Below are 10578 nucleotides of genomic sequence, written 5' to 3'. Positions count from 1 at the left end.
AGACAGTTGGTGACAAGTGAAGTGAGCAGAAAAAATGTCACTTGCAGGCCAAGTGGGCCATAAATGTTGAGCTGTAATGAAGTTCTTGGTGTTGCCCGGACAGTGGCTTGTTTTGAATGCCCAGAGTCCCAACATTAATTATCTGAATGTTTAATTTTGAGTATTCAAGCAAATCTAAGCTACCCCCAGGGTTCTCTCTACATGTGTTGGGATACACCTTTCTGGAGCACCACCAGCAGCCCCAAATGTATCAAGAGTCTGGATAGGGTGCTTGATGCCATGGTTTAGTTGATTAGATAGTGCTGGATGGTAGGTTGGACTCAGTGAACTCAAAGGTCTCTTGCAACCTGGTTAACTCCTATTCTTCTCTTCTCTTCTCTTCTCTTCTCTTCTCTTCTCTTCTCTTCTCTTCTCTTCTCTTCTCTTCTCTTCTCTTCTCTTCTCTTCTCTTCTCTTCTCTTCTCTTCTCTTCTCTTCTCTTCTCTTCTCTTCTCTTCTCTTCTCTTCTCTTCTCTTCTCTTCTCTTCTCTTCTCTTCTCTTCTCTTCTCTTCTCTTCTCTTCTCTTCTCTTCTCTTCTCTTCTCTTCTCTTCTCTTCTCTTCTCTTCTCTTCTCTTCTCTTCTCTTCTCTTCTCTTCTCTTCTCTTCTCTTCTCTTCTCTTCTCTTCTCTTCTCTTCTCTTCTCTTCATCTCTTGGCTTCAAAGTTCAGCCTTGAAACTTGAACATTGTGAAACAGCCACAGGATGGCAGTCAGGCACCAGGAGGGAAGGAGGACATCCAACCTCATTGGGTACTGAACTGGGAGGGTTAAAGGCTCCGGTGTTGCTGTTGTCCTACTGTTCTGCTCACTTAAAGAATATAAATATGAAACTAATGCACAGCTCAACACAGCTTTTGCCTAATGTGAGACTGGAGCTCCTAAAACTCACTGGCCAAAACATTATGTTGTTCAGCCTGGAGAGAGAAGGCTCTGGGGAGACCTTCTAGCACCCTTCAAGTATCTGAAGGGGGCCTACAAGAAAGCTGGGGAGGGACTGTTTCCAAGGGCTTGTAGTGATAGGACGAGGGGCAGTGATTTTAAACTAGAGTGGATTTAGATTGGGCATTAGGAAGAAGATCTTTACTCTGAGATTAGTGGAACACTGGAACAAGTTGCCCAGGGAGGTGATGGAGGTCTCATCCTCAGAGACATTCAAGGTCGGGCTTGATGGGGCTCTGAGCAACTTGGTCTAGGTGGTTGCTTACCACAGTGGAGTTGGACTAGATGACCTCCAGAGGTTCCTTCCAACCCACTGCATTCTCTGATTCTGTTCCATCCACAGCTCACCCCCTATGAAAGGTAAGATTGTGCTAAAGTCCTAAAAGGACATCGTAGGCAGGTGGGGGTTGGTCTCCTCTCGCAGACAACCAGCACCAGAACAAGAGGACACAGTCTCAAGCTGTGCCAGGGGAAGTTTAGGCTTGAGGTGAGAATGTTCTTCACAGAAAGAGTTGTTGGCCATTGGAATGTGCTGCCCAGGGAGGTGGTAGAGTCACCATCCCTGGAGGTGTTCAAGAGGGGATTGGATGTGGCACTTGGTGCCATGGTCTAGTCATGAGGTCTGAGGTGACAGGTTGGACTTGATGATCTTTGAGGTCTCTTCCAACCTTAGTGATACTGTGATACTTGATGCCATGGTTTAGTAGTCATGAGGTCTTGTGTGACAGGTTGGACTTGATGATATTTGAGGTCTTTTCCAACCTTATTGATTCTATGATTCTAAAGCAGCCTTTCCCTGTAAGCAGGAGTAGCTTGTGGGGACTTTTGCCTTGGGGGTCTTTATTTTAGTTCAGGCTAAGCATCAGGAGATGAAAAGTGTGTTCAATACCTTGCACAGATTTAATAAACATAAAAATTCATTCCCTCTGCAGATCTCTCCAGTGGGTCTGAGCATGAGGTGAGGAAAGACACCTTAATTTTCTGCTGTTAGTAATTGTCCAAAGCCAAGTGACTACTGAGGTGGGGTGGTTCTGAGGTTTTGTGCCTTGCATTCATGCCTCCTGTACTTCCATGCTCTTTTCCTGCTTCAGCTGTGACAGGTTAGGCAATGAAGGATTTGAATTGCATGGTGTAAGGAGAGATTTCATGAACAGGATAGATGTTAAAACCCTGTAGCAAAGCTTATTCAGGGATGAAGATAGAGCATTTACCTCCAGGGTGAAGCCTGGTACTCTTCAGCCTCTCTGTGGGATTTGGATGTTGGAAAAGGATGTAGTCATGTTCAAAGGACAATCAATTCATCAGGTATTTGCATGGGATCTCAAAAGCTACAGTCTGAGGTTCTTCAGGCTTTGAAGATTATCCAGTTAAATGGACAAAGAGGAGGTTCCAGCCCACAATAAATTCCTTTTCTCAAATTACAGAGGAACCTTTTCAGCAATGGAGCAGCTGGAGTTGTAAAACCATTAGAGTGGTGTGAAAACCACCATTAGAGAGGGTGATGAAGCAACTGGAAGAGAAAAATGCTGTAGGTATCCCCTTCCCAGCACCCACTCATCTTGTTAATGTAAGGAAAGATCTGGGCTTACAGCCCTTGCCCAAGCCATGTGTTTGCTTCCATTATCCTGACTTCCTGAGGGATATGGATGTGCTGGAATAGGTCCAGAGAAGGGCCATGAGGATGATCAGAGGGCTGGAGCACCTCTCCTATGAGGGCAGACTGAAGGAGTTGGGGCTGTTCAGTCTGCAGAAGAGAAGGCTCCGAAGTGACCTCATTGTGGCCTTCCAGTATCTGAAGGGGGCTACAGGAAGGCTGGGGAGGGACTGCTCAGGATCTCAGGTAGTGATAGGACTAGGGGGAATGGAATGAAGCTGGAGGTGGGGAGATTCAGGCTGGATGTGAGGAGGAGGTTCTTCACCATGAGAGTGGTGAAACCCTGGAACGGGTTGTCCAGGGAGGTGGTCGAGGCCCCGTCCCTGGAGGTGTTTAAGAGCAGGCTGGATGAGGCTCTGGCCAGCCTGATCTAGTGTGGGGTGTCCCTGCCCTTGGCAGGGGGGTTGGAACTAGATGATCCTTGTGGTCCCTTCCAACCTTGACTGATACTGTGTTACTATGATAAGTGGTTAACCATGTTGTTCATAGATACGCTTTCACCTTTAAAAATGAAGGAGAAATGAAGGTGATGGTAGGTCCACAGAGGGTAGATTGTGGATGCAGCTGAGCCCCTTGGAACAGGGTGATCTGTTGTGTCCCAAAGCAGATTGGTTTGGAAGAGATATAACAAGATTTCTTAAACAGGTCAGGTGTAGAATACTGATGTACTAATGCAACACTGCTCGTGGGTGGGGAAAGAAAGAGGATTACATTACACTGGAAGAGAGGTCATTGGCATGAGGGTGGTTTCTGTGTGATTTACATCTGCTACAGAGATGAAGATTAAAGTGTCCAGAAAATGGGGAGGAATTTTGACAAAGAACATTTTGAAACAGCAACAGAAACTGAAGCCCCAGTGAGTGTTTCTGTGAAGGGCTGGTTTAGGATGGTGTCCTTCAAGCAAAATAGTTTGCTCCCACGGGAAGCACAGCCGCAAGCTGTGCCAAGGGAAGTTTAGACTGGATTTTAGGAAGAAAATTCTTCACAGAGAGAGTGATTGGCCATTGGAATGGTCAGCCCAGGGAGGTGGTGGAGTCAATCTCCCTGGAAGTGTTTAAAATAAGACTGGAGGTGGCACATCCAATGGAGAGCCATGAGGATGGTTAGGGGACTTGAGCAACTCCCCTGTGAAGAGAGACTGAGAGTCCTGGGGCTGTTTAGTCTGGAGAAGACTGAGAGGGGATCTGATCAATGCCTATCAATATCTGAGGGGTGGGTGTCAAGTGGAGGGGGCCAATCTGATTTTGGTGGTGCGCAGTAATAAGACAAGGGACGGTGGATACAAGCTCTAGCATAGAAGATTTCACCTCACTGTGAGGAGAAATTTCTTTACAGTGAGGGTGACAGAGCACTGGAGCAGGCTGCCCAGAGAGGTTGTGGAGTCTCCTTCTCTGGACACATTCAAAACCCACCTGGATGCATTCCTGTGCAGACTGCCCTAGGGGATCTGGCTTTTGGCAGCGGGGTTGGACCCGATGATCTCTGGAGGTCCCTTCCAACCTTTAACGTACTGTGGCACAGTGATACTTAATGCCATGGTTTAATTGATTAGATGGTGTTAGGTAATAAGTTGGACTTGATGATCCCAGGATCCCAGGATATTAAGGGTTGGAAGAGACCTCTGAAGATCATCGAGTCCAACCCCGCTGCTAGAGCAGGATCATAGAATCCAGCACAGGTCACGCAGGAGCACATCCAGATGGGGTTTGAAAGTCTTGAAGGTCTTTTCCAACCTGGTTAATTCTGTGATTCTGTGGAAGCAGTGGTTTTGTGGAGTTGGAGGATTGAGTAACACCATGCTATACCATGCTTCTTTACAGGAAAATTAGCTCAAAATATGCCTCAATAAATATCACTGAACAGTAGGATTTTAATCAGTGCATTGTGAAGGACAGAAGCAGCTTTAGAGCATCAAGTTTACATGTGCCTGACACCTCCACTAGATGTTCTAGGAATACTGTGGAGACATCCTCAATTGTAGTGAAAATTGACCTTCCATTTTGGTTGCTGGAGGCTCCTGCAGTACAGTGGTTCTGCAATACAATGGTAGCAAACAGGTTCTGCCATACAATGTGTGATGCTTGCCAGTCGGTGACCAAGTCATCCAGGTCTGGTTGAGGTGGGAAAAGTGGAAAATGTCTGATATGTTGCATGCAAAACAGGATTTGATAACCAGAGGGAAAGAAAGGTGAAGTGGAATCACTAATATATAGGAAGCTGTCAGGCTGATCCATCACAGTCTACCTTGTCTTTAGTCACAAGAACTAGCTTGCCCTTTTGGGCTTTGCAGCTCATCACAGGATCACAGGATGTTAGGGTCTTTAGTCACAAGAACTAGCTTGGCTTTTGGGGTTTTGCAGCTCAGCGCAGGATCACAGCATATTAGGGTTGGAAGGGATCTATGAACATCTCTCCTGCCAGAGCAGGAGCATAGAATCCAGCACAGGTCACACAGGAATGCATCCAAATGGGTCTTGAAAGTCTCCAGAGAAGGAGACTCCACAACCTCTCTTGGAAGCCTGTTCCAGTGCTCTGTGACCCTCTCTTTGCTCTCCCCAAAGCAAAGCAGAGAGGCAGAATCCCCTCCCTGGTCCTGCTGGTCACACTGCTTTCAAAGCAGTCCAGGACATGATTGGGCTGTATGATCTAAGCTCAACTAAGTTCAGCAGTCATGTCCTGGCCTTCTGGAAATCTGGAAGACTGTGTCAGGTACCTGTGCAAGGAGACTCTTAGTCACCAAGGCAGTGCTGTGGAGTATCTCCTGCACGTGTCCCATCTCCTGGGTGCATATGCCATGGCTCTGGGCAGGTGTGTGGGGAGTTGCAGAACACCAAGCATGGTGCAAACCAGATGATTTCTCAATAGTTTCTCTGGGTGAGCACGACTGTGGCTTTCACTGGGGATGCAGGCTTTGCCATGCAATGCTGAAATGTGATTGGTGACCTGGATAACAGGGACAGCTCCTGCTTGCAGGTGGGGAAAGGACTTGTTTGAGGCTTTTTAGTGTAATGTCATGTTGATGGGTGTCACAGGACCCTCTGGATGGGATAAAATATGCTGAAGAAGTCCAGACATTAAACACTCTGCACACTTCATATGGAGGATGATCATAGAATCATAAAATCAATAAGGTTGGAAAAGACCTCAAAGATCACAGTATCACAGTGTCACAGTATCACTAAGGTTGGAAGAGACCTCGAGGATCATCGAGTCCAACCTGTCACCACAGACCTCATGACTAGACCATGGCACCAAGTGCCACATCCAATCCCCTCTTGAACACCTCTAGGGATGATGACTCCACCACCTCCCTGGGCAGCACATCCCAATGGCCAACAACTCTCTCTGTGAAGAATTTCTCCTCACCTCCAGCCTAAACCTCCCCTGGCGCAGCTTGAGACTGTGTCCTCTTGTTCTGGTGCTGGGTGCCTGGGAGAAGAGACCAACCCCCACCTGGCTACAGCCACCTTTCAGGTAGTTATAGAGAGCAATAAGGTCTCCCCTGAGCTGCTTCTTCTCCAGGCTAAGCAACCCCAGCTCCCTCAGCCTCTCCTCACAGGGCTGTGCTCTCCCCAGCCTCATTGCCCTCCTCTGGACACATTCAAGTGTCTCGATGTCCTTCTTAAATTGAGGAGCCCAGAACTGGACACAGGAATCAAGGTGTGGCCTAACCAGTGCTGAGCACAAGGCATGACTTCCCTGCTCCTGCTGGCCACACTATTCTTGATTCAGGCCAGGATGCCATTGGCCTTGGCCACCTGGGCACACTGCTGGCTCATGTTCAGCCAGCTGTCAATCAGTACCCCCAGGTCCCTTTCTGTTTGGCAGCTCTCCAGCCACTCGATTATCTTAGAGTTCCCAAACAACTCATCTAAGAGCATTGATTTGGTGGATACTGGAATGCTCAGTGTGTGCTAACGGTGGAAGTCATGAGTGACCTGGTGAGGCTGCACCTGGAGTATTGTGTCCAGTTCTGGGCTCCCCAGTTCAAGAGGGACAGAGAACTACTAGAAGGAGTCCAATGGAGGCCACAGGGATGATGAAAAGACTGGAGCATCTCACTTACTAGCAGAGACTAAGAGACCTGGGATTGTTTAGCCTGGAAAAGAGCAGCCCAAGAGAGAATCTTCTCAATGCTGATCAATAGCTAAAGGGTGGAGGTCATGAGGGTGGAACTGGGCTCTTTTCAGTGGTGGCCAGTGACAGGAAAAGTGATGAGAACGGAGACAGGGACAACAGCACTCAATATGAGTGATAGAAATCATCCAACTTTATTGTTCCACACTTCATTATTTATAGTCTTATCTTATGCATAGTCAATTCTATTCTAATTTAACACATACTATTGGTTTCTCTCTAAAAGGTTACATCATTGTTTTCACTACTCTGTGGATTTTTTCTACTCAGTCTAATTGCTCTTCCTCCCAGATCTCGCCGCCTCCTTATCTTGTTTGCCTCTTCTCAGGGGCAGCTTGACCTCAGCATACTAAAGCAGTCAGCACTTTTCCACAACTCCTACTCCATTGCTATATTACCAACAGAGAATCCTTCAAGGCTTGAATTGCACAGGTGTTCCTTGGACTCATGTACCCTCTTGCTTAAACCAAACCCCAACAGACAAGGGGCAAAAGGCACAAACTGGAACTCAGGAGGTTCCATGTGAACTTAAGGAAAAACTTTGGTGTGAGGGTGCTGGAGCCCTGGAGCAGGCTGCCAAGAGAGGTTGTGGAGTCTCCTTCTCTGGAGAGCTTCCAAACCCACCCAGACACTGTGTTCCTGGGCAAGCTGCTGGGGGGGTGCCCCTGCTTTAGCAGGGGGTTGGACTGGATGAGGTATTTTCCAACCCCCCCATGCTGGGCTTCAGAGATTCTACTGACTCTGTGTGTATAGGCAGAGGACTCTGTGTGTATAGGCAGAGACATTCCATATTTGTTCACTCCAAAGTGTTCCTGGCTCTTTATAATGCAGCTATTTGTAGAGCAGAATCTAAGTCTGCTTTTTTATCTACTCTTCAGTGGCTGCTACACTTACAAGTCTGAATACAGGACAATGGGATCTTTTTTCTTCCTTTTTTTAGTACTTTTCAGCAAGCTACAGTTCAACTTGATAGTTTTTTTTCTCTCATATAAAAAACCCCCTCACATACACAAGAACTTGCAATACTTCTTCCATATCTTATCACCACCTCCTCAAGTACTGAGCACTGTAAGACTCTATCCATATCCCACCTTAGAACATGAGCACAGCTTTTATTTAGAGCAAGATAAAGGGTTACAAAACGCAGCATGACAGCCCAGCAGGAATTATGCCTCCCATTCTTTTTCTTGCTGGCTTCTGCTGAACACCGATAATCACATTTCTCTCTTCCCCGAGGGTGGTTCAACCATTGCCACATGTCAGGGAGTTTTAAACGGTTGTTTGGGGCTTGACTGATTAATTTGCAAGATGCTACATGAGTTAAAGAATTAGAGTTGTGTAATTTGCAGTTCTGTGTCAGCCAGAAAGACTTCCCACTCCATTCCGGGCTGAGGGCAAAGCAGGAGGTGTCTCTGCTACGTGAGATTCCAACTGTCTCCAGCCAGCCGGTTTTGGGCTGCTGTTAATTTGCTGCAGAGCACAAAGGAGGCAGACCTCAAAAACCTACATTTGCCACTGTGTTTGCACTCTGAGACTTGACCAGCATTTACTAAGAAGAAGAATTGGGAGCTGAGAAGTTTCATCATCATTTATATCACAAATAGCCTGCAAAATCCATTCCAGAGTCACAGACTCCCAGCATGGTGAGAGTTGTAAGAAACCTCTGGAGATCACCCAGTTCAACCCCACTGCTAAAGCAGGGTCACCCACAAAGGGTTGCTCAGCATCACAGTGCTGAGGTGGGTTTGGAATCTCTCCAGAGAAGAAGACTCCTGCTCCAGGGCTCTGGCACCATCAGTTTTATCTCATGTTCAGAAAGAACCTCCTGATTTCCAGTTTGTGCTCCTTTTTCCTTGTCCTGTCACTGAGCACCCAGCTCCATCCTCTTGTCCTCCACAGACCCTTTATCTCTTGCTGAGCATTGAGCAGATCCCCTCTGGGGCTGCTCTTCTGCAGGCTCAACAGCCCCACGGCTCTCAGCCTTTGCTCCTCACAGAGCTGCTCCAGGCCCCTCAGCACCTTCAGAGCCTCCCCTGGACTCTCTCCTGTAGTTCCCTGTCTCTCTTGAGCTGGGGGGTCCAGAACTTGACCAGATCTGTCCTGACTAGGACAAAGTAGAGGGGGAGGAGAACCCCCCTTCACCTGCTGGCTTCAATCTTCTTCATGCACCCCGGGAGACCATTTGTCTTCTTGGCCATGAGGGCATGGGCAACTGGCTCATGGGCATCTTGTTGCCCTTCTCTGCAGAGCTGCTTCCCATCAGGTCACCCCTCATCTGTACTGGTTCAAGGAGTTATTCCTTCTCAGGTACAAGAGTTTACCCTTGCTCCTTTTGAACTTCATGAGGCTCCTCTGCCCAGCTCTCCAGCCTGCCCAGATCTCGCTGAATGGAAGCCCAGCCTGGTGGATGTCAGACACTCCTCCCAGTTCTGTATCATCGTTTTTCCCAAGTGACAAACTCTTCCAACTGAAGTTATTCTACATAAATTAACCAGTGCCTTTCTGATGCAGAGGCCTATCAGATCATCTCTGCTTTGATCAGCTCTTGCCAAGTCTTCCTGCATGCCATCTGCTTGGGAGAGAGGCAACGCAGCCATAATTTCACCTCACCCTGCTGAAGTACCTTGTTCAAGAACGTAGTTTGGCTGCCTTATCTTTCTGTCCTTCCTGAAGTCTGCAGCTTCAGCTGAGTTTCTTCTGTCCTTCCCAGAACCAAGAGCTCGTCACAACAACCGCCTTGAATCACAACGTGTGAGCTGTCTGGGAGACTCGTTGGCACAAGAGAGAGTTGAGACCTAGAACTTGTTAGGTTTCATGCAGGGACTGGAAAATGTGGCAGCCACTGTTTGTGGTTATAAAGATCATGAATTACATAAATTAAACATAAATTAAAAGTTTGGGGGGAGGTGGAAAACTCATGGTTTGGGATTTAATTCAGGGTTGATTTATGGAAGGACAGGATGGAAGCCTAATGCAGGGCAGACTATTCCATATCTACCTACCTACTGCTTGTACCTTCCTCAAAAGCACCCGAGGTTAGGCACTGGGATTTTTAACAGTTAGAAAACTAAGAGGATCTCAAATCTCAAGCAGGGCAATAGTTCATACAAGTGGGCTTAGGGATTTTTTTTTCCCCTGCAAAAATGAGGTGAATTCCTAGGAAAGATGGCATTGCCTTCTCTTTTGCTGTTTATTGGTGCTGAGAACTCTCACCTCTTTGCTGACCCTCTCTGAAGATCAGAGCTATTTAGCCTCTGGCTCTACAAGTTCAATATTGAAAGTTAATTATGTAAACAGTGCCGTGAAATAGAGTTTTAGAGACTCCTAATCCATGGCCAAACTTGGTTTAAACAGCTGTTGCTGTTATTATTACTATTAGAGTTCATTTCAACCCCAGAATCTTTTGATGTCTGTGGTTGACTTGGGAATTGACTTGAACAATGAGATGATTGAGTGCCTAGAGGACAGACAGGAAACTATGGGAACAGCTGTATGCAAAATGTGGTCACAGTGCAAGCTCAACTCACTGGAGATAAAGAATGTTTTCTTTATGTGTCCCTTCTTCACCCTCACCTGGTGGTGTTTTGTACAACAATGATTTAAGAGAGGGCCATGAATTTAGAATGTTGGGTTCAGCATGGCAAAGGACAGCCTCAAGTTTTTGGGTAGTGGCTAGGCCATTAAAGATGCCCAGCAGAGAGATTGCAGACCTTGGAGCATTCTGCTGGTTTCTCTCTGCCAGTCTACAAGCTGGCTCCATGCCTTGAAGGTAGGAATTGCAGCTGAGTGTGAGATGTCAGCAAACATA

The sequence above is a fragment of the Melanerpes formicivorus genome, unplaced genomic scaffold (assembly GCF_026170545.1).
Source record: "Melanerpes formicivorus ecotype bairdi unplaced genomic scaffold, bMelFor1.0.p_v2 SCAF_16, whole genome shotgun sequence".
NCBI lineage: Eukaryota > Metazoa > Chordata > Aves > Piciformes > Picidae > Melanerpes > Melanerpes formicivorus.
This window is presented reverse-complemented; position numbering follows the sequence as displayed.